Source organism: Podarcis muralis, chromosome 9 (genome assembly GCF_964188315.1).
Source record: "Podarcis muralis chromosome 9, rPodMur119.hap1.1, whole genome shotgun sequence".
Lineage (NCBI taxonomy): Eukaryota > Metazoa > Chordata > Lepidosauria > Squamata > Lacertidae > Podarcis > Podarcis muralis.
In genome coordinates this window covers 5,478,332-5,499,175 of record NC_135663.1, presented here as the reverse complement: position 1 = coordinate 5,499,175, position 20,844 = coordinate 5,478,332, and the positions used below count along the sequence as shown (strand labels likewise).

The following is a 20,844-nucleotide window of genomic DNA, read 5'->3' as shown; positions in this document are numbered from 1 at the left end:
TCACAACCTCTTGTGCGAGAAATCGGGTCCTCCCTTAAAGAGGGCACGTATTGAGCTGAGACCTGGAAAATCGACATCCTGTGTTGTGGGCGGATACGATTGGTCAGCCACAACACCCGATTGGTAGGTCCCTCGAAACTGGGTGCAATCTGGCCAATGGGACGCAGTCCAAACAGTTCAAGGAACCTATTTATTCCCATGCACGTGACCCAGAGCTTCCTCTTTCGGCGTGTGCATTCAGAACACCCGCCCACCTCTCCCTGTATGTAGGGCTGTACGCTTGATCTTGCTATGCTGTCGTGTGTCGTCTGTCGTTGGGACAGGGGCACGGCAGGAATTTCCCCCACTTGGCTGATTGGCTGTTGCCATTTGGGTTTCGCCTGCCACGTAGCAAATCGTCACAACTTGGAAGGTTGCGGATAGGCTCTGGTTCAGGGGATAGGGATGGGAGAACACTCTCACCATCCCTATGTGAAGGGTATTCTGGTAAAGGAATCCAGGGACTCGATGGTTTGGTCAACCCCTGAGAGGGGGTTGTGCCCGTGCCGGAGTCCAGGGAGACATTATATAAATAAATAAATTATTATTATTATTATTATTATTATTATTATTATTATTATTATTATTATTGCCTTAAAATTCTTATAAAACACTGCACCATACTTTCTTAGACATTTGGTGTTAATAATACCTGGGCTTTCCATTGCCCCAGCTGCCTGTCGTTTGCTGATTCTCTCACAACTATATTCTTTTCACACAGATCTATGCTCTTGTCTCAAACAAAACATAAGCAGATCCTTGTTGCAGGATCAGGCCAATGGCCTATCTAGTTCAGCTTCCTGTTCTCACAGTGGCCAGATAGATTCCTGGGGGAAACCCTGCAAGCAAGACTTGAATAAAACAGCTCACCTGCTAGTCCCCATGCAACTGGAGGTAAAGAGTCACGAAAATAAATGGATTATTGCCACAAGTTACCCTAAGTCTCTTCCTGAAAACGTCCCACTTTTGCTGAAATGTTTATACTGCCCTGCCTTTTAGCAACTGAAGGACCCTGGATGGCTCACAGCACAAACGAAAACAGAGACGACAGAAAACATGGAATAAATATAAGTGGGGGTTTTTAAAACGACAACAGTTTCATCAGTAACCCTATCAGAAGCAGCACTGAAAACACTTAAAAGCATTTAAAAGCACCATAAATAAAATGAATCCCAATCAAGGACTGCTAAATGGAAGGCCGATTCCTCCCTGTTGACTTTCCTGGAATAGCAAAACCCTCCACCCAGTCGCGCCTGTCAGCATTTGGAGCCAGAAGACCTGGCAGGGTGTGTAGCAGGGTCGCGTTGCCGGAGAACAATCCCCAAACCTGACAGGCAGGCCTGGAAAGCTGTGCAAACAAGCCGAGGGGAGGAAAGGGGAAGTCTTTGTGAAGGGCAAGTTGGGCAGAACAAGGGAGGTTTGCATGGCTCCTCAAGCGCCAGCTCGTTCGCAAAGCAAATCGAAACCGCAACGTGTTTCTGCTCAGAATCTAAGAAGGAGCAAAGTCTAGGAACGCGTCGGAGATCCAGGACTGGCTGCACCAACTCCTATCCCCGCAACAAAAGGTCAAAATAGGGTTAAGCTCAGGCCCAGGCCACCTGAAGGACTGTATTTCCCCATATGGATGCGCCCAGGATCTGAGATCCTCAGGGGAGGCTGTTCTCTGGGTCCTTCCCCTCTGTCAGGCATCCTTGATATGGACCCAGGTGAGGGCCTTTTTGGTGGTTGCTCCCAGACTTTGGAACTTCCTCCCTAAAGAAGCCAGACTGGTTCCCTTCTCATCCTTCTGTCCGCAGTTGAAGACTTTCTTGTTCCAACAGGCTTCTGGCAACTGACTGTGTTTGTTTGTTTTTTAAAGGAGAGGGTTATAAATAATGCTGTGCTGTTTTTATTATCTGCACTTTAATAGATCTGCTTTGATTCTATTTGTTGTTGTTTAGTTGTGTCCGACTCTTCGTGACCCCCTGGACCAGAGCATGCCAGGCACTCCTGTCTTCCACTGCCTCCCGCAGTTTGGTCAAACTCATGCTGGTAGCTTCGAGAACACTGTCCCACCATCTCATCCTCTGTCGTCCCCTTCTCCTTGTGCCCTCCATCTTTCCCAACATCAGGGTCTTTTCCAGGGAGTCTTCTCTTCTCATGAGGTGGCCAAAGTATTGGAGCCTCAGCTTCAGGATCTGTCCTTCCAGTGAGCACTCAGGGCTGATTTCCTTCAGAATGGGGAGGTTGGATCTTCTTGCAGTCCATGGGGCTCTCAAGAGTCTCCTCCAGCACCACACAGTAGGAACCAAATCATGAGTTTTAGGGTAGGAGTGTAGAATCATAGAAAACCTCCAAGGAAGGAGACTCCGCCACCTTCAAAGAGAGACCGTTCCACTGTCGAGCCGCTCTTACGATCAGAAAGTTCTTCCTGAAGTTAAGCCACAATCTCCTTTCTGGTAATTTGAATCCATTGGTTCGAGTCCAACCAATGCACAGCAGAAAAGCTTGTTGCATCTTCTGCGTAACTGTTCAAGGATTACACGCAGCGAGCGCTGGCGCATTTGAGCAAACGGGGCAATGCCCCATCACTTCCTTATGCCAGAGACCACCTGCCTCTTTGCCTTTTGAACTGCAACCCAGGACAAGGGGTGGCACTGACTATGAGCTTCCTCAGCGCTGCCCTCCTGTGGCAGGGAGGATAATGAAGAGAAAATCAGAATTAGTTGTCTGGGCCTTATCATTGGCCATCTGCCCTACAAGTCTCTCCAGCCATAACTGATCACAGGAGATTTTTCTCCTGGATTGTGGCCCACTGAGTTTTATTTGCATTTAAAAGAGAGAGAGAGAGAGAGAGAGAGATGATGATTTCAGCTTCCATTTTAATGGGAGCTCCCCATGAATGGTTCTCTCCTTTTTCTTTTGGGGGGTGGGAAGGGGAGAGAGAGGAGGAGGAGGAGGAAATAATAAAATAATAATAATAATAATAATAATAATAATAATAATAATAATAATAATAATTTATACCCCACCCATCTGGCTGGTTTCCCCAGCCACTCTGGGCGGCTTCCAACAAAATATTAAATTACAATAGCCTGTTAAACATTAAACGCCTCCCTAAACAGGGCTGCCTTCAGATCTCTTCTAAAAAATAAACCTACACAATTGAAATAATTCCTTCAAAAATCGCAAGTGGAAGAAGGAGTTTAAATCCTCTTCCTGATACAGGACATTTTGCAAACTTCTGAGTAAGAAGAATGGCCGGAAGTCTCCCTGGAGCGGGAAGCAATGAAAAATTACTAGGAACATCTCCAGAAGATGGAAGTAGATTAACGAGAGTCACACAGGAGGAACCCACAAGATAAAAGCAACTGGAGCAAGGCTGCTTCTGGTTCCTAAAGAGGATGCTGCTGTTGCCTTGGCAACAAAAGGATACAGTTATTTGCACACTCAAGAGGACTGGTACCAGAGGGAGGAATCTTGACAGGCAGTACAACCTGCAGGTCTGCAAACACCTTGAGCATTCGCAAGAGGTTCTGCTTCGGGTTTTTAACATGTGCCACAAAAAGTTAAATGCGTTGGCATTCGAATAATAGAATCATAGGGCTAGAAGTGCCCATTGCAGGTGTATAGAGCCTCATTTAAGAGCCCCATTCAATTCTGGACAATGACAGTGTTGGGCATCGGCAGAGACCAAAGCTGGTGGATCAAAGAATGTAATTTTTGCCTTTGTACAGTACATTAGTTTCTAGACACACAAACCTATCTAACCTCTATCCAGGGATTCACAGAACCATAGAATTTGTGGAATTGGAAGGGACCACGAGGGTCGTCCAACTGCCTGCAATGCAGGAATCTTTTGCCCAGAGTGGGGCTCAAACCCACGGCCCTGAAATTATTATTATTATTGAATTTATATACCGCCCTATATCTGGAGGTCTCAGGGCAGTTCACAGAACAAAATCAAAATATAAAACCACAAAATATATAGTCAGAATATAAACAACCCAATAACCCCCACAACCCCCCCCCATCTTAAAGGGCATGGGAGATTTAGAAAAATAATAATTATTATTGAGTATTTTCACATATCAAATTATTCCAACAATTGTATTTTCCCCATTTCTCCCCTCCCATCTCCCCCTCATACCCCTCCCTCCCCCCTACGACTTTCCTCAGTTCCTCTTTCTGATTTATTAACACATATTATTCTCTGCATGTTATAAAAATGTAAAAATCTCTGAGTTATCCATCTATTACATTAACAAATAAATTTGTGTATGTTTATTCAAAACCTGCCAAGGAGTCCAGTTCATTTTGTTGTTTCTTTAAGTATTTTGTAAAGAGTTCCCATTCTTCTTTATAGTCACAGTTGTCCTTCTCACACAGTTTGTATGTCAATTTCGCCAGTTCCACGTAGTCCATCAACTTCTCTTGCCACTCTTCTTTTGTCGGGGTTTCTTCATTCTTCCATCCTTGTGCTATTAAGACCCTTGCCGCCATTGTCACGTCCATAAATACGTTCTTCACTTTCCTTGGCAGGTCTTTTCCTACAATCCCTAACAGAAATGCTTCTGGCTTTTTTACAAATGTTAATTTGAACATTTTCTTCAACTCATTATATATCATTTCCCAATTTTTTTTATTTCTCTGCAATCCCACCACATATGATAAAGGGCATAGGAGATTAAGATTCTCGTGCTCTACCAACTGAGCCATCCCAGCTAGATAAGCAAGAGGCATAATGACAGTCCAATGACAACGTCCCAGGGAAGCAAAAACTTTCCAGGAGGGTGTGAAGTTAGGCTGGTGAGGTTTGTGAGTTAGTCACCTGGAGAGGGTTGTGAGGGCCAAAAACAGAGGCCTGGATTTGGGAGAGAAAGTGATTAGAACCATCTCACTGACCACGTCTTCTACTTTGCCCTTAGACTCGCCTAACACATTTATGGGGCTTTTTGAGTCAAAGGGTTAAGCCTCAGGAGCTAATAGGGAAGGTAACAGTCACTGCTCGCCTGCCAGTTGCACAAAAATGGGAAAATAGGTCAGCCTCAACAACGAAAGAATAGCTGGCAAAGATTTGAACGGGAGCGGTAAGGTATAAAATTACAGGATTAATAAGACTGAGGGGTGGTAAACAAGAGGGAGGGGGAATTAGACAAATTGAATCTCTTAATCGAATACGTAAAGAAAGAGATAGAAGATAAATATTGATGAGTACAGCAGTTTTCCTATGTGGTAAATGAATAACATTTTACAATTATTGCATTATAGTATTGGTAATAATGGTATTTACGTCTATGAGCTATAGATAGAAAGATAGAGAGAGAGAGAGAGAGAGAGAGATGGTAGATGGGTAGATAGATGATTGATAGAACATGAATCTGGACCTATATTTGTATTTATTATATCATTGCAATGATTGAAATTTCTAAATTAAAGAAAAGAGGCCCCAGCCCTGACTTGCAACAAGCAAACCATAGAAAGGAAGACTGCATTAATGCAGACTCCATGCTCCCTTTCTCAAGCCTCCAAATCCTATAAAATAATGCGCTGGAATGAGCAAGGCGAACCCCCTGAGGCTTCCCTTTTCACCTCACTGCTGAGGATAAGCTTCTCTCCAGAGAGAAATTCACGGAGGCGCTCGTGGGTTCAAGCAAGGATGTGTCCGCATGGATTAAGCTGCACAGCCTGCTTTCTGCCGCGCCATTTGCTCTGCCGGCAACTGCCGACCCGTCAAGCAGCCGCCCTCTCCTCCCCCTAAAACATTTGAGAGTTTGCCCTGAACTCTATCCCATACTGCCTGCATGCCCCACAAAAACCCAGGGCTTGATGGAAGAAGCCGTGTTCGCTCCTGTTACAGGAATTTATGTATAGGTTGGGGGGGGTTGCCCCTCCAACAGGTATCATGCACATGCAGCCCACTACCAAAATCAGCACAATCGCTTTTGTGACTTTTGTGATTTGTCCCCACAAAACACTTCATCGCAGTTTCTTCCTATCTATTCAAAGGGCCTTTGCTGCACGATACCAAATGTAACAATTCACTGATAGATGTATCTATGTACGGGCTCACTGGGAAAACTTCAGAAATTGATATAGACATGTGAGCTCAGCTACTCAGCAGCCCCTCTGCCTGAGTGATAATTCCTGGCCTCCTGATACCTGAGTGCCAGACAGGTAGCCATTCCAGAATATCCGCCCTCCCTTCCCCACAGGTGGTGGGGTTTGCGGCACCAAACGGGGCTCACCTGGGCGGATGCCACCTACCTGCTTGAGCTGGATTTGACCCGCCCTCGGCTAGGGAGGACAATGGACGGCCGGCCAGGGGTGGGCCTAAGGCCAAAAGTAAAGAGGCTGACCCCTTGGCTCAAACCTCTTTCTTCCTTCCAGGATCACCCACCCACCCTCCCTCAAATTAATAATTTCTTGCCTTATTAATTTCAGACTAGGTCAGCGATCTTCAATTTAATGATTCTTTCTTTACAGGCTAATATTTTGCATTCCAGGTCAGCGGGCGCTGAGCGGCGGCATGTAGGTCGGTGGAAGGGCCTGGGCTTCAACTGCCTGCATATCCTCAGCCAGGTGGGCTGAGAGGGTTACCTGCCAAGGCCTGTGCCAAGTTTCCCACTTCTGAAGTTCAATAAAGTTGTGGCCAATTTGAACCCATACTCTGGTCTCTTGTGTTATCACTTGGTATAAAGGGGTAGGCACCACAGACAGGGTTTAGCCCGTGTGCCCGCAAATAACAAACCCAGATAAAGACAAAAGGGTGTGATTAACTTGGCTGGGAAACAGGGAAATGTAAATATCTCTTTTGTTACACTTGATGGGTGTTTGGTGGAGGCAAGGAGAACCATGGGGCAGGGTCCAGGATGCTCAGATTACTGCCACCAGACCTCCCCTTTCATGATGTAACCATGATGTAGTTTGGGGAGGGTGTAACATGGGGATTAGCAGCTAATAAAAGTTTGGGGGCTCTTTTGTTCAGGGCTTCCATCTTGTTCCACCTTGTGGCAGGTGGGAGTCCTGTCACGACAGTCTTCAATAAAGACCAAGCCTACTGGCTGCTGTTTTGCTCTAGTATTCCTGGCTGGTGTCCTTGTTTTTTGTCCAAGGGAGTTCTCAGATTTCTCCATTAACACTCCTGAGGTCTACACGGTACACTACAGCCAGTATGGGTGAACCTTTTTGGGCTTCCAGATGTTAGCCCCAGCCAGCAAGGGAAACAGTTGGAGCTCCGCAACATCTGGAGGGCCAACAGAATGGAAGAGCAGGGAGGCATAATAGCTTTTGGGGACTTACTATAATAATTTCATATGACGGTAGCTCAATTGGTTAGAGAGAGTTGCTGATAATGCAAAGGTTGCAGGTTTGATTCCTGTTTGGGACAACTGCATATTCCAGCATTGCAGGGGGTTGGATTAGAATTTATTTATTTTTTTAATTGACTTAAGAAAATTATACAGACAACAAAACAAAGAAGCCTAAATTAACATTGCCTTCTACCGATAAGAAATAATAATAACTCTTAAAGGTAAAGGTAAAGGTACCCCTGCCCGTACGGGCCAGTCTTGCCAGACTCTAGGGCTGTGCGCTCCTCTCACTCTAGAGGCCGGGAGCCAGCGCTGTCCGGAGACACTTCCGGGTCACGTGGCCAGCGTGACATCGCTGCTCTGGCGAGCCAGCGCAGCACACGGAACGCCGTTTACCTTCCCGCTGGTAAGCGGTCCCTATTTATCTACTTGCTCCTCTCACTCTAGAGGCCGGGAGCCAGCGCTGTCCGCAGACACTTCCGGGTCACGTGGCCAGCGTGACATCGCTGCTCTGGTGAGCCAGTGCAGCACACGGAACGCCGTTTACCTTCCCGCTGGTAAGCGGTCCCTATTTATCTACTTGCACCCGGGGGTGCTTTCGAACTGCTAGGTTGGCAGGTGCTGGGACCGAACGACGGGAGTGCACCCCACCGCGGGGATTCGAACCGCCGACCATGCGATCGGCAAGTCCTAGGCTCTGTGGTTGAACCCACGGCGCCACCCGCGTCCCTTACAACTCCACAAATTCTATGGTTCTATGAAGCTGTGGATCAAGGTTAGACAGATTTGTGTGTCTAGAAACTCATCTACTGTACAAAGGCACATATTACATTCTTTGATCCACCAGCTTTTGTCTCTGCCGATGCCGATATTACATCACAACATAAATAAACCAAAGCTATCACCACATCCTCCCCATTCCCCCATATATCCATCAATCAAACCTAATATTCTTTTGTCCCTCCCTCCACTTCCCTCCGCCCCCACTCAATTTGAGATCACATTTATCTTTGCATTTACAATCTTCTCAAATCTTCTATATATTCTTATTATCTTTCCTTACTAATTTACCTTCCCTCAGATACTTTACATTTTAACCTAGGCATATTAGCGTATCTTTTTTTGAGAAATATTTTACCATATATTCGTCAAAACATCCCTACTCCTTTTTTAAATTTTTGATTCGATTGGTTTCTTATAATAGCTGTTAGTATTGCCAGAGTTAAGTATTCATTTAGTTTACAAATCCATTCCTCCCTTAAGGGTAGAGTTTGTGACTTCCACTTAGCAGCAATCACTACTCTTGCTGCTGTACAGTGGTACCTTGGGTTAAGTACTTAATTCGTTCTGGAGGTCCGTTCTTTCTTTTTTTTTTAATAAAATTTTTATTAGGGTTTTTACATTACAAAATAGAAAAAGAAAAAACAAAAAAAAAACAAAAAAAAAATGGTTAAAAACAATCAATCTTTTCATCACATTATTTTTCATTTACTTGTTTCCCGGACCTCCTCATACCTCCCTTTTTTGTATTCCAATTCAATTTATTAGCTCAGCAGTTTCTTTCCCTCTTTATTCTACCCTGATCTTTAATCTTAATTTATTATAACCTTAAATTTTTACTTATAAAAACCATTTTTTCGTATTCTTTTATACCATTACAGCTAGAAACCACTTAATTTCAATCCAACATCATTCTAACATTCATTAATTTTACAATATCTCTGTAGATAGTATTTAAATTTCTTCCAGATTGGAGGTCCGTTCTTAACCTGAAACTGTTCTTAACCTGAAGCACCACTTTAGCTAATGGGGCCTCCCATTGCCGCTGCGCCACCAGAGCACGATTTCTGTTCTCATCCTGAAGCAAAGTTCTTAACCCGAGGTAATATTTCTGGATTAGCGGAGTCTGTAACCTGAAGCGTATGTAACCTGAAGCGTATGTAACCCGAGGTACCACTGTACTTGCATATAAGAAGATTCTCTCCCCCCCCCCCCCCGCTCCGTGGTATCTCTTCCCCTATCAATCCAAGGAGATATATCTATGGGGTTTTTTATTGATATTTTCAACATCTTCTTTAATTCTTCATGTATTACTGTCCAAAATTTCTTAATTTCCTCACACCTCCACCACATATGTATTGTTGTTCCTATTTCTTTACCACATCTCTAACAAAGGTTGGATTTCAATTTGTATATCTTTGCCGACTTAACTGGTGTTAAATACCACCTATGGAATATCTTAACAAAGTTTTCTTTTATGTATATAAGGCGGTAAATCATATATCTTCTCACCAGAATTTCTCCCATTGCTCTAGATAGATAGTGTGACCGACATCCTGGGCCCATTTAATCATCGTTTCTTTCACTTCGTCATCCATCAATTCCCAGTCCATTAAAAGATTATATGTTTTAGATAGCAATTTCTTATTGTTCTGAATTATTATAGCATTGAATTTTGAATCCTCTTTTGCAAAGCCTTTCTTTTGATCAGACATGGCTCTTTTTAATGAGCTCATTAACCTTGTCCCCCCACTCCCCCCCCCACTTTAATTCTCTTTCCCCTCAAGACAGGCTTCCATTAACCATACCTAAATTTGGAAGAGTTTGTTGTTCTTTCGAGAGAGACAGCCATGGCTCGCTGTAATTTGATTTGTCTTTGGACTGAATGCAATAGGATACAGGGCTGAAAACAGATCCAATAAGAGTTAATCTCCATATGGGGTTACATGGAACCTCTCTTGGGATCTACTTCAAATGCATTCCCAGAACGTCTCCAGGTTGGCCAGTCTCAACCCCTGGAAGCGCTGTGCGTTTCAGGTACCGGTCGCACGCACACCTACCTGGGAGTAAGTTCCATTGAACTCTGTGGGATTTGCTTCTAAGCAGGCATAGAACTATAGATGCCTGTGCGTGAATTTGTTTTGTGTGTGTAGATCAGTGCACGCTGATCAATGCAGAGTCTTCATAGAGCGGCTCTGTTCCGATGGCATGAGTATCACGACGACCAGTAGATTTTTATCTGCTGCAGCCTTCACAGCCGTAGCCGTTGTAACAAACCGCTTGTTATCATCTGCCTGCTCTGCTGTTGAGGACTTCTTGGATCATCCTTTGTCTAGCTCCTTCCCTTTGACCTTACAGCCTCGAGTGACACTGCTGGGAGTACGAGATTTCGTGGCAAGTCCCCCCGCCCCCGTGGAAATAAAGACACATGACACAATTATTAAAGTTAATAGGATAAATAAGGCCACAACTTTATTGGTTACAAGTGATGAGCGATATTGGCTTAGGCATTGGTCCTAACCGACTATATCCGACTTCAGCCCATCCACTTGAAGTCCAGGAAGGGTTATCCACCAGTAGGGGGAGTCCTGCTGATGCACATCAACTAGGAACTCCCCCGGGGTCATTGATAGGGGGCGTGCCTTAGGCCCTCACCTCCCCAGGCTTCGGATAGGACCACGCCCCCCAGAATCCTTTATCGGACTACCCTTCAATATGCAGGGCAGGTGATGGCGCTACCTCCCCTCTTCCATCTACATAACAATACCAATACGAATGCCTAACTGCCAATACCAAGGAAGTTGTCACGATTTGCTACGAGGTAGGCGAAAAACCCAGTGGCTGGTGCCAATTTGCCGTGGAAAAAAATCCTACCAGGCCCCTCAACTGTGACCAACCAAGGTCCATAGCAAGGTCAAGGAACAAAAACCTTATAGGGCGGGAGGATGGGAAACTGGAGCAGCTGGAGGCAGCAAAAGAGGGAGATCCCCGGCCGTGCCTGCATTAAATAGGGCAGACCATGCCCCCTGAGCCAGCTGATTGGCTGTCCAGGGGATGACGCAGATGGGATTCCCTCAATCGCACGGAGGCTGAGAGCTAGCCACTGCGCGCATGGTGGGGGCGTGAAGCCCACAACACCACCTCCTCTGAAGGCGGAAGTGGGTTTCCCAACGGCTTTGCTCACAAGGGTCATAGGAACGTGGAAGCCTATTCACCACGACAAGGTGATGATCCACTGACTGAGTAATGCTGGTGGCTGGTGGTCAACAAAAGAGGTTCAAAGACTCTCTCAAGGCAAATTTTTAAAAATGTAGTATAAACACAAACAATTGGGAAACACTTGCCTGCGAGCGCTCCAATTGGAGAACATCCTTTACCGAAGGTGTCCTGGGCTTTGAAGACACTCGAACTCAGGACAAAAGGGAGAAACGTGCTAACAGGAAGGCACACTTGGCAAATCCACACCGTGATCAACGCTGGAAACCAAATTCCCCACTGTGGAATCATAGAGTTGGAAGAGACCACAAGGGCCATCGAGTCCCACCCCCTGCCAAGCAGGAAACACCATCAGAGCACTCCTGACATATGGTTGTCAAGCCTCTGCTTAAAGACCTCAAAGATGGAGACTCCACCACACTCCTTGGCAGCAAATTCCACTGTCGAACAGCTCTTACTGTCAGGAAGTTCTTCCCAATGTTTAGGTGGAATCTTTTTTCTTGTAGTTTGGATCCATTGCTCCGTGTCCGCTTCGCTGGAGCAGCAGAAAACAACCTTTCTCCCTCCTCTATATGACTTCCTTTTATATATTTGAACATGGCTATCACATCACCCCTTAACCTCCTCTTCTCCAGGCTAAACATGCCGTGTAAACAGGATGTGTAGATCCGTGTTTAGGGAAGTTTTGAATGTTTGATGTTTTCTTGTGTTTTTAATATTCTGTTAGGAGCAACCTGGAGTGGCTAGGGAAACCCAGCCAGATGGGTGGGGTATAAATAATAAATTATTATTATATGTGTTGGAAGCTCCCCAGAGTGGCCGGGGGCAACCCAGCCAGATGGGCAAGGTATAAATAATAAAATTATTATTATACTGAATCAGACCATTGGTTCATCTAGCTCAGTGTTGTCTGCCCTGGTCTCTTGCCAATGGGGCATCTCTTAGCCCTATCTGAAGATTCTGTGCATTGAGTTGGAATAGTTGGGTCCATTGACCTGATGCTGGAGGCTCTTCCTAAGTTCTTGCCTGTACATTGTGAGTGCCTGGCCTTTCCGAAATGTGCTTCCTACAAGGGCACCCAACCAAGAGCTTGAACTGGCTGCGGATCTCTCAGGGGATCCTCTCAGAACCAACCCAGGATCTACTGTGCGTGAAATAGCCCTTATCAAAAGCTTCACCTGGTGCGGGTACACAGATTCAATTTCTTCATTGCTGAGGGAAAAAATGTATTTGTTCCTTTGGACCTCCTGCAAAGTTTTCTTTTTTGGCAAGACTTCAGCTAATCAGACATTGGTTTGTGAGCTGCTGGAAACAATTTGGTTGAGAGCCTTGAGGGCGGCAAAGGTGGTGGTAGTGGGGAGGGAATGACAGCACGGGTGCTGATGCTGTTTCCACGGCAACCGGCTAAAAAGGATGTCAACATCTCTCTTTAAAGGACCTCCATTCAGAAATTGGGAAGGCGTCCAAATGGCCAAGCCAAGGAGTCTCTACAAGCCCGCCTCCTTTTCAGTGAGCACGATCGGACTCTGGCAGTTGTCTGGGTGCGATTACTTTAACTCTGACTTGATTGGAAATTAATTATCGCAGGAATCAAGTAACTGGAGTGAATCTCTCCCCCTTTTCGAGAAATGAATTAAATCAAAGCAAGAGGCACCAGGCTCCACTCAGGGCTTCATTAAAAATGGACAGCAATATCCCAGGCTGCCAGCGGGCACCGTGCCATCCGCCAGCAGAGCATGAGCTTGTAACTTGCCCAGGAACACATCCCACTTGCAAGTGCCATCTTCAAAGCCAGCCTGCTGTGCCAGAGAGCCGTCCTGAGTTGGCCGAGGATGACACAGAGGCAACAGAGCCTCGTGGCACTCTAAAGACTAAGAAACCTATTCCTGGGCAAGGCTTTTCTGAACTCCAGCCCACTTCCTCAGATGCACAAAGGGAGAAGAAGAAGAAGAAGAAGAAGAAGAAGAAGAAGAAGAAGAAGAAGAAGAAGAAGAAGAAGAAGAAGAATTTATTATTTATACCCCGCCCATCTGGCTGGGTTTGCCCAGCCACTCTGGTGGCTCCCAACAGATTAAAAACAGAATAAAACATCAAACATTAAAAACTTCCCTAAACAGGGCTGCCTTCAGATGTCTTCTAAAAGTCAGATAGTTGTTTATTTCCTTGACATCTGGTGAGAGAGCGTTCCACAGGGCAGGCGCCACTACCGAGAAGGCCCTCTGCCTGGTTCCCTGTAACTTCACTTCTCGCAGTGAGGGACTCGTCAGAAGGCCCTCAGAGGAGGACCTAATTGTCCAGGCTGAACGATGGGGGTGGAGACGCTCCTTCAGGTATATAGGGCTAAGGCCGTTTAGGGCTTTAAAGATCGTAGAATCATTGAGCAGGAAGCTACTTCCAAGGGCCATCTAGTCCAACCCCCCTGGAAATGAACCTCAACTAAAGCATCCACGACAGGTGGCCATCGAAGCTCTGCTTTAAAATCTCCAAGGAAGGAGAGTCCACCACCTTCTGAGGGAGACCGTTCAGCTCTCAAACAGCTCTGCAGAAGCTTGTTTTCTTCTGCTCTGGAGGCAGGACCCAAACCAATGGATTCAAGTTACAAGAAGAGAGATTCCGACTTAATATCAGCAATAACTTCCTCTTTGACTGTGGAACAGACTCCCTAGGGAGGTAGAGGGCTGGGCTCTCATTCCTTGGAGGTTTTTAAGCAGAGGTTGGGTGGTCATCTGCCAGGGATTCCTCAGCTGTGATTTCTGCATTTACAGAGGATTGCATTAGATAAGCCTTGGGGTCCCTCCCAACTCCATGATTCACCCAATCTTTTTGGAAACGTTATCTGTGGGCAGAAAGCAACACTCCCTGACACAGGCAGCTTCTCCCTAAAGAATTTCTCCAGAAAACTGCCCCTAAATTCTCGTGGCAGGCAGTGTTATCTGTCCTCCTGAGCCCAACATGTCCTGAAATCAATTTGGATCTTTCAGGGCTGCTTCTCATTTTTATTCCTGCTTGTGCACAGGATTGGATGTGGAAACGGCCAAAGGAGATAAAAGATACCTCAGAGGCAGGCTAATGAATTGCTTCGTGGCAACGGCCGAGTCTTGCTTTTGGAATCCATTTTCAAGGCTCCAAAGCAAAGCAGCCATCTTTGCCCCAGCGCTGAAGATTTGTATGAAACGAAAAGAAGGCGATGTCCAGATAACACAGCTTATTACTTGCCATGGAAACTCGAGAGAGGCTAATTTTGCCTGCCTTCCGAACTGCGAGCAGCTGGGGAAAGGGGGTGTCTGAGAGACGTGAAAAGGAAGAAGTCGCCCATTGTCTGGACCTTGCTGCCACTTCGTTAACGGGTTGCATGAAACGTTTCTCTTATTTAATGAGAGGCAGAGCTCGGAGCTGACTCCATGCCAACGAATGCACACAGGTCAGAAGCAACGAGGGATCGCAGGCAGGAGGCAAGGACTAACCGCTTGTTCATTAGTTGGTCTCTTGTGTCGCCAGGCAGAAATTTATCACCTGCAAAAGCAGGGCCAGACCTTCCAAGTTTTCCAGAGACAGTCCTGGATTTACAGAAGATCGAGGTTAAAATCGAAATACTCCTTTAATGTGGATTTGGCTTTTTCAATGACCTCGTCGTCATCTAGTAGATATTCGTTCAGTCTCCATCTGAAGCCTCCTTGCGTTATCCCTTTTATTTCCAGAGTTATCGAGTTGTGGTCGGAGAAAGTTCTCGGTTGTATTTCGCATTTTGTGGTTCTTAATGTAAGCTCCCTCGATATCCATATTTGATCTATTCTGCCCCAACTTTTATGTACCTCAGAGAAATAAGTGAACTGTTTTTCTGTTGGATGCTTGTATCTCCAAGCGTCTATTAAGTCCATATTTTCTTCCAAATCCTGGAATGATTTCGGTAACTTCCCTTGTTTTCTTTTATTCTTTTCCGTTTGTCTGTCCAATTCTAATGTCGAGACTGCATTAAAGTCTCCTAGTAATACTGTTTTATTGTTTTCCAGTTCTAGCAGCACTTGCTCTAATTTCTGGAAGAACTCTGACCTGTTTGAGTTTGGGGCGTAGATATTTACCACGTTGATCTTTTCTCCCTGGAAATTAATTTGAACCCCCAATATCCTGCCATCATCATCCTTATATATCAGTTTAGGTTCCCATTTTTCATTAACATATGTTACTACTCCTTTTTTCTTCTCAGCCGTAGCGTTTATAAATTCTGTACCTAGGTTTTTGTTTACTAATACATGCTTGTGCTTTCTGGCTACATGAGTCTCTTGCATACAAATTATATCCAGTTTTTTCTTTTTCAACACATTGGCAGTTTTATTCCTTTTGGTTTTATCATTCATACCATTTACATTCCATGTTAAAATTTTTAGGTTCATAATCGATTTTGATTCCTATTGAGTCAGTAGATTACAAATGTAGGTTTTTACTAATTTAGATTCGGGTGTCTTTGTCCTCTGTTTCCTCCTCTTCCTCTTCTCCCTCCTCCTCCTCCCCCTCCTCTTCTCTGTCCTCCTCACCCTGTCTCTCCATCCCCCCTCCCCCACCCCCCCTCTCCATCAATCCTGTATCAATCAATCCTGTATCAACCTTCCTCTCTCTCCCTCCGCCTCCCTCTCCAAATCTTTCCTCCATCCCCCCGAGATCTTTTTCATATCTGCGTAAAAATTTACTGACTTCCTGAATCTCCGTAATCTTGAACCTTTTTCCTTTGTAAAAGAAGGAAATCCCTTCTGGGAATTCCCACCTGTGTTTGATGCCATTTCTTTTTAGAGTGTTTACTATCTGTTTGTAGCCCTCTCTTTTACGGAGGAGTCTAATTGGGATTTCTTTAAATATGATGATTGGTTTTGCGTCTATTATTAATCTCCTTTGGTAGCTTTCTCTCAAGATCATGTTCCTCATCTCTATCGAGTTAAAAATCACCAGGCAGTCTCCTGGGATTTTTTTCAGTCTGTTTTGCTTAGATTTTGTTTTAATTCTGAAGGCATTTTCTATCGCTTGTTCCACCTCGTCTTCTGACAGTGCTAGCCATGCCGCCAGTTCTTTAATCATTCTCCCTTTGATATCTTCTTCCTTTTCTTCCCCTATTCCTCTGAATTTTAGATTTAGCTGTTTTTGTTTCATTTCTATCATGGCTAAATTGTCTAAGACTTGGTCCTGGCTTTTACTGTATAGGGACGTTTTTGAATGTTTACTGTTTTATTATGTTTTTACATACGTTGGAAGCTGCCAATGGTGGCTGGGGCAACCTAGGTAGATGGGCAGGGTATGAAGAAGAAGAGGAAGAAGAAGAGGAAGAAGAAGAAGAAGAAGAAGAGGGGGAGGAGGAGGAGGAGGAGGAGGAGGAGGAAGAAAATTTATTATTTATACCCCACCCATCTGGTTGGGTTTCCCCAGCCATTCTGGGCAGCTCCCAAGAGAATATTATTATTATTAATAATAAAGCAATAAAACATAAAACATTAAAAACCACCCTAAACAGGGCTGCCTTCGGATGTCTTCTAAAAGTCAGATAGTTGTTTATTTCATTGATATCTGATGGGAGGGCGTTCCACAGGGCGGGCGCTACTACTACTATTTGGTTGGGAATTGCAGAAGTACAAAAGGAAACATCGGTCTGCTTGTTTGGTTTTTTTGCGTAGACTCCAGCTATTTGCTATATCCTAACCGCGGCAGAGTTCTCTGGGTATTATCTATTATGTATCGTCTCCCCTCCATAAAGCCGAGGTTGATTATTAGGAAGGAGCCTGGTCTTAATTAGGCAAGTTTCCTAACGAGAAACTGGGTGAAGTCAACTCCGCTGAGGACTTTCCAGAGCTGGCAAGAGGCCTGCCATGGAAACTGCCTATTCTCAAAGGGTGCTTGCTGCTCTAGAGACATGTGAGCCTCAGCAATGAGGCAGAGGTTTGTCCGAGTCATCCTGGCTTTGAGAACAGCCTTGCCACATCCAATCCAAGGCCTGTCTAGTTTGTAAGAACATGAGAAGAGCACAGGGCTGCCTTCAGATGTCTTCTAAAAGTCTGGTAGTTGTTTATTTCATTGACATCTGAAGGGTTCCACAGGGCGGGTGCCACTACCAAGAAGGCCCTCTGCCTGGTTCCCTGTAGATTCACTTCTCACAATGAGGGAACCGCCAGAAGGCCCTCAGAGCTGGACCTCAGTGTCGGGGCTGAACGATGGGGGTGGAGACGCTCCTTCAGGTCTACTGGGCCGAGGCTGTTTAGGGCTTTGAAGGTCAGCACCAACACTTTGAATTGTGCTCAGAAACGTACTGGGAGCCAGTGTAGGTCTTCCAAGACCGGTGTTATGTGGTCTTGTTATGTGGTTCAGATATCTTAACGGCTGTCACATGGAGGATGGATCAAGCTGGTTTTCTCCTGCTTTGCAGGGAAGGACACGAACCAATGTCTTCAAGTTACAAGAAGGCGATTCTGACTAAATACAGCGGTACCTCGGGTTACAGACGCTTCAGGTTACATACGCTTCAGGTTACACACTCCACTAACCCAGAAATAGTGCTTCAGGTTAAGAACTTTGCTTCAGGATGGGAACAAAAACCGTGCTCTGGCAGCGCGGCAGCAGCGGGAGGCCCCATTAGCTAAAGTGGTGCTTCAGGTTAAGAACAGTTTCAGGTTACGTACGGACCTCCGGAACGAATTAAGTACTTAACCTGAGGTACCACTGTAACAGGAAGAACTTTCTGACGATACGAGCTGTTCAGCAGTGAAATGGACTCCTATGAAAGGTGTTGAGCTCACCTTCACTGGAGGTTATTAAGCAGAGGTCAGATGGCCATCTGTCATGGATGATCTAGCTCAGATTCCTGCTTTGCAGAGGGTTGGACTGGATGTCCTTTGGGGTCCCTTCCAACTCTGCGATTCTATGAAATCAATTTCTTCTTCCTTCTAAGTAACAGCCTCTGTCAGTGTGCCTTGGGCGGGAGCTGGGATGCCGTCAGTGTCCTCTGGCTGCTTTGCTCATCCCTGACGATAGACTCTTCTCCGCGCACAGCACAGGTTGGCTGAGGACAGCAAATGGAAAAGGACAGACACCGTAGCTGGAAGGCAAGAGAGTATGAGGACACGGGGTGAGATTCTGCTCAGCTCAGGGAAAGTAAAGTAAGCTTGGAAGCTGCGCTGTTGCGGCAGCTGAGCCACGCAGGGTGCCATTTGGCCTGAAGGTGGTCCTTGCTTGAACCACGTGGCCTGGGACTGAGTTTGACGTCTCTGTCGCTGACAACTCCATGGTGAGTCAGTCTTCCCGAGGGTGTGTTTATCGGAGCTCCATTGCAGGGCAGCATGTGAATGGTGTATGAAACAGGTTAAAAGCAGTAAAAGCTAGTGAGCAGGTAATAATAATAATAATAATAATAATAATAATAATAATAATAATAATTATACCCCGCCCACCTGGCTGGGTTTTACCAGCAACTCTGCGCGGCTCCCAACAGAATATTAAAAACACAATAAAACGTCAAACATTAAAAGTTTCCCTAAACAGGGCTGCCTTCAGATGTCTTATAAAAGTCAGATAGCTGTTTATTTCCTTGACATCTGATGGGAAGGCGTTCCACAGGGCGGGCACCACCACTGAGAAGGCCCTCTGCCTGGTTCCCTGTAACCTCACTTCTCACAGTGAGGGAACCGCCAGAAGGCCCTCGGAGCTGGACCTCAGTGTCTAGGCTGAACGATGGAGGTGGAGATGCTCCTTCAGGTATACTGGGCTGAGGCCATTTAGGGCTTTGAAGGTCAGCACCAACACTTTGAATTGTGCTCGGAAATGTACTGGGAGCCAATGCAGATCTCTCAGGACCAGTGTTATATGGTTCCGGCGCCCACTCCCAGTCACCAGTCTAGCTGCCGCATTCTGGATTAATTGCAGTTTTCGGGTCACCTTCAAAGCTAGTCCCACATAGAAAAACTACCTTGCTTGGAGTCAGGTTAAAAGCAGTAAAAGCTAGTGAGCAGGTAAAACCACCTTGTTTTGAGTCAGACTGTTGGTCCATGTAGCCCCACAATATGAACTTTGACATAGGGTGGTTCTCTAGGGTAGAGCTGGGGTGTTGGTGTACTGTGAAAAATGGGTTAAATTACACCATGCCTAGGCTCATGTCTTGGGGAGCACTTCCCCCCACATCTGGATGTTCAGAGATAAGATACCAGGTGCATTGTGTTACCATAGCAACACCGGTTACATCAAATATAGGACTTGCTGAGCCTTTCACCCTCCTAAGTTGTTGGCATCCATCTGTCTCGGGAGACAATGGAGGAGTGCGACTTTGGGGATGAAGTCAAACCGCTGCCGTGGCTGTAGAGACCGATACAGGAGAGACATGTTTTGTTGCAGCTGGGGCAGGAGAGTTTGTCCCACCCCACCCCCGTCCAACGATTTGTACTCTCAGGTAAAGGCACAGTCTGCAACATTCTTACTCCAGAGCTTTTTTAAAAAAAATGAGCTAAAGGGAAGCATTATAAGAGTTATAGGATTGCAGCGTGGAAATTTGTGTGTGCTCTTCTGCGGATCCCATCAACGTCAGTGCACACCGGGCCAAATCCTGGCCAATGTACATTCATTGGATTCCAATCAAGGTTTGCTTTTGTCCACTAGCAACCCCATGGAATAGGGAGAAAAGCCTGCACAAGTCTACAGTGCAGAATACAAATATAGTGGTGCCCCGCAAGACGAATGCCTCGTAAGACAAAAAACTCGCTAGACGAAAGGGTTTTCCGTTTTTTGAGTCGTTCCGCAAGACGAATTTCCCTATGGGCTTGCTTCGCAAGACGAAACATCTTGCGAGTTCTTGCGAGTTTGTTTCCTTTTTCTTAAAGCCGCTAAGCCGCTAAGCCATTAATAGCCGCTAAGCCCATAGCCGCTAATAGCCGCTAAGCCGCTAATAGCCGTGCTTCGCAAGACGAAAAAAACGCAAGACGAAGAGACTCGCGGAACGGATTAATTTCGTCTTGCAAGGCACCACTGTACAGAATATATAATAATAATAATGATAATAATAATAATGATAATAATAATGATAATAATAATAATAATAATAATAATAATAATAATAATAATAATTTATTTATTTATACCCCGCCCATCTGGCTGGGGTATAAACAGTAGTCTATTAAACATTAAAATCTTCCCTAAACAGGGCTGCCTTCAGATGTCTTCTAAAAGCCTGGTAGTTGTTGTTCTCTTTGACATCTGGTGCGAGGGTGTTCCACAGGGAAGGCGCCACCACTGAGAAGGCCCTCTGCCTTGTTCCCTGTAACTTGGCTTCTCGCAGTGAGGGAACCACCAGAAGGCCCTCTGCGCTGGACCTCAGTGTCCGGGCAGAATAATGGGGATGGAGACGCTCCTTCAGGTATACTGGACAGAATATCCATAGGATGACTCTAGCTGTAGATTCCCACAGACTTTTGGGTGGCTCAGGCGGTAGAGCATGAGACTTTTAATCTCAGGGCTGTGGGTTCGAGCCCCACAGTGGGCATAAGATTCCTGCATT

The 20,844-nt window shown here is 45.6% G+C and overlaps 1 non-coding gene across 1 annotated transcript; it reads left to right on the top strand.

Moving 5' to 3' along the window:
- Positions 1 to 20,753: 20,753 nt before the first annotated feature.
- On the top strand, positions 20,754 to 20,829 carry TRNAK-UUU (transfer RNA lysine (anticodon UUU)). Its single transcript has one exon. It is a non-coding gene; the product is annotated as a tRNA-Lys (tRNA).
- Positions 20,830 to 20,844: the final 15 nt, after the last annotated feature.